Source organism: Dermacentor variabilis, chromosome 1 (genome assembly GCF_050947875.1).
Source record: "Dermacentor variabilis isolate Ectoservices chromosome 1, ASM5094787v1, whole genome shotgun sequence".
NCBI lineage: Eukaryota > Metazoa > Arthropoda > Arachnida > Ixodida > Ixodidae > Dermacentor > Dermacentor variabilis.
Genome location: NC_134568.1, coordinates 59072824 through 59076813, shown reverse-complemented (window position 1 = coordinate 59076813; position 3990 = coordinate 59072824). Strand labels below are relative to the sequence as shown.

The following is a 3990-nucleotide window of genomic DNA, read 5'->3' as shown; positions in this document are numbered from 1 at the left end:
GGATGTCGGGGCTGAATTTATGTAGCATATAACAGACATCCACAACATCCAATATATATTTAGTACATCTAATGGATATCTATATTAACCACACTTACATCCATAGGACATGCATTGTACTATGTATGGCTGTCTCCACAACATCCAATAGATATCCACACTGAAATCCATTGGATGTGCCTTGTACTATTTCTGGCTGTTTCTTTATTCGTCATGCACGCATGCACTGGGCCTCTTCAATTTGTTGTCCCAGACTGCCCCAGACTGCTTGAGACGCTATTACAGCCAGTGAATACTGGCGTACCCAGCTTCTCGGACACTCCTGGACCATTTGGGACAACTAACCAAAGTGCCACTATCACTAAGTGAATAAAACTCAAGTTGTCACCACCAGCCTTTTTATTGTGAAACCTCTTATTGGTATCAACCGTTTGACAAATACGTAATGATATACACAATGTTTGCAGTGAAATACAATGGCATGCTGCAGCTGTCTCATGAAAATAAAGTGTACACAAAAATACAGCATAATGCCATCTCTTGGTTTCTGAATGGCACAATAAGCACTTAACGCATGAACCAATATAAAAATATTGCTTTTGCATAACAGTTAAGCATAAACCTACTAAAGGATAAATAAAATAATACCATAAAAGAAATGCTTGAAAAGGAACACTTCTCGTAAAAAACGATTTCTTAGGTGGCCAACAACAGTGTTAGCTGCATTCTCTCTAGTAAAATAAAACACAGAGGGCACATTATGAGACTTAATTCACATATGGAAACATCAAAGCACTATTTTACTAGCCTTGTATTCAGCAAAAGAAAAAAGAAAGAATAGAAACAACACAGTGAAACATAAAGGACAGCAACAGCTGAAGGTCAAACAGTATATCCTATAGGAAAAACAATCTGAAAACCATCGATACGTTAGCACAGTGATAAATTGTGTAAGAGAAGCAGGTAAGCCGTTGAAGCAAAAGGGTGCCAAATTAGCTTCTCCATAAAGAAGAAATATTCGGAACACAGCTGCTGCATAAAAAAAAATTGTTTTAACATGTTCTCACTCTTAGAAATGAAGACTTATAACGAGGAAGTATTTTAATTTCTGCCTCATTTTCCTCGAATATGTAAGCATGCAGCCCAAGTACAACCAAGGTATGCTCTATAAATTATTTAAGTAGAATAACTATTTCCATGCGAGTGAGACTACAGCCAATTAGTGTGTAGATTCATGGATCATAAGCAATGTCAATGTAATTGCAGTTAGTGGTTACCTGGTATGCAGTAGTCAACCAAGTGCAGTGGCACCAGGCCATACCATGCTGCTGAGAGTGCTGAGCCACTCGTAGCAGTATCAAATCAGCCCTTTCCTTTTAAACAGTCTCATTGCTTTCCGTGCACTCAGCCTGACACCAGGTAACAGAATTCTACATTTGTCACATTTTTGAAAACATACAGCACTACTTGCAATGCAATCAGGTGCCACGAAAGGCCAAAGCATTGATTCAGCTGATGCTGGAGACGAGCTGCTACATCACATCTTTGTAGCGTTATCTGGTTGGTGTTCACACTAGCCTCAACATAGCAGCAGTGATTAATTGCATTGGCCCCCGCAGCAGTACCACCAAGGAAACATGTTGCAGTGAGTGCTCATGTTAAGGTTGCCACTTCAAAGGGAACATTATTTTTTTGCACTGAAGATAGCTTTAGCCTTGTAGTTATTATCGTTACGTTATACCGCTACCAGTTTCAAAAGAGGAAGAAAATTTGTTAGCACTGCTAAAGGCACACGGTACGATGCTATGCGGGGCTGGAGGGCGAATCGTACATGGAAGACCACTCTCGTGCTGGCTGGCTTGAGCATCCTAAACATGAAAAAGAGGACAGAATCTTTACAACTATGCAAACGCATCGCTTATTACTTACCCCACCTTCAGATATTCACCCTTACTTGAACCCCATGCTTGATTTTCTCGCTATAACGACAGGCGTGAAAGTGTCCAAGATACTCATTGCCTTCCCTCGGGCACATTCGCATCAGGCTTTACGTTGACCAAATCAAGCCTGGGCTTGAAGTTAAGGCACATTTCTGAATACAGACAAAGTAGCTTAAAACGCCTAAAGTAACCAGTTTTCAGCTTCTATAAAATCAGTGATTAGATTAAAATCTTAGAGTAGAAATCCACACCTTTAGCATCTCCTTTATCATGGGGGCAGATCTAAGGCATCTGCTTAAATAGTACCACTGACATTGAAATTTGTCCCTGCAAGCAGTAGAGCACAGAGAAGCTTTATATAATGTGCAAAAAGATTGTTCAAGAAAACTTGAAAAGTACATGGCTTGTGCCTACAAATGATACAAGCACGTAATACTGCACGCTATACGCAGAAGCAATGTAAACGCACAGAGGAGGAACAAAGCGCGCAAAATATCGCATAGCTCTACAGACAGCTCTTACTACAAAAGACCTCCACCCGCAGACAGAACAAAAGCAATGCATGAACGGTGACTACCTCACATCGAGCACCACTATCGAAAACGTTAGCCAGAACCACTGAAACCATTGTTACGTTGCGCACAAAACCTGCGGACAAATACGGAACAAAGTGAGACAGACAAGAAGGTCGCTTGCCTGTCACCATTTGTTTCGGGTTGTAGTTCAGCTGTTCAAACTAGCTCAGTTTAATAATATTCAGAGAAGAAACACCGCCGACATGCCTTGAAGGGTACTGCTGAAACCGTTGTGTGTTTGCGTTATGCATCAGCTCTTCGGGCCCATGCTAAGCACTCATTACCGGCATAAAAGAAGTAGTACAAAAACAAACCGCCGACATACCTTGAAAAGCATGTACTTGCTGACGACCGGACACCACTGCAGACATGGCGAGAATAAGAAATGAGGTGTCACAGCATCAGGCACCGCAACCTAAAAGTGGTTCATTTTGAGAACGGAAAGGGTCGCTATCTTGCCATTTTCTGCAGCCCTTTACGGAGCACGGTACTGGTAACATTACAGAAGAGCACGGCTCAGCGCGATTCCCGTATATGCTTGCCCAACGCCTTTGGCTTGCCTCAATGGTTTGCTTGATGCCTGCGCGGGCCTGCGCTTATCGTGGCGTATTGCAGGCACGCGACTGTGAGGATAATTGATAATTGGACAATAATGATACGCAAAATCTTTTTTAAATCATCAAACGTTTCTAACGTCTTTAAACATTATTTTTCATTTAGTGCGACATTTATGGCGTGCTTCCGGCTTCTTACGTTCGACACACATGGCCTCCGAGACAAAGTGTCAAGTATCGGAGGCCACGCAATAACTTGCGCACGCGAGGTTTGTCGCCGTTTTAAAATGTGTAGTAGAGTCCCTTCATATAATTTCTATGCGTTTTTTTCTGCTATATATCAGTTAATTGCTGAATGTACTGTACCTTGTTTATCGATTACTTTTCCAAAATTGGAAACAAAGAAGTCTACGAAAAATCAGAATCTGCAACACGAAAGTTTTGGGCGCATGTACATTCTTCTTTCACTTCGCCCACTGCTTGTGTATTTCGTTGTACTGAAGAAATGTACATTTCATGCGCAAACATCCATTATATAAAGTAGCAGCGATCGATCGATGTCCAGCAAGAAAATGGCATATCATAGAATAAAGTGAGAGCAGCCAGAATAAAGTGAGAGCGTCTTATGAACATCCATTACATGTGTATTTGCGCTGTATACGTGGATGGATGTTATGAGCGTCCCCTTTGGAATGGGGTGGTGGGCTGCGCCACTAAGCTCTTGCCATTATACCATAGGTGTTCTGTGATTGTACTGCCTAATGTCCTACCTAGGTTAAACAATAAAAAAAAAAAACACTATGAACTTTCACAACCAAATTTTCTGATCCCCTATTGCGAACTGAGCTTTTGTACGTCTCCGTTTTTTGTCGTTTCCCTACTTTTCTTCCACCAATCCTCCAATGTTTACTTTTTCCACTG

At 41.5% G+C, this 3990-nt stretch overlaps 1 long non-coding RNA gene across 1 annotated transcript; it reads right to left on the bottom strand.

Moving 5' to 3' along the window:
• Window positions 1-381: 381 nt before the first annotated feature.
• LOC142578322 (uncharacterized) lies at window positions 382-3755 on the bottom strand. Its single transcript, XR_012827211.1, has 2 exons — window positions 2841-3755; window positions 382-1868 (listed from the first exon to the last, which is right to left on the bottom strand). It is a non-coding gene; the product is annotated as an uncharacterized LOC142578322 (long non-coding RNA).
• Window positions 3756-3990: the final 235 nt, after the last annotated feature.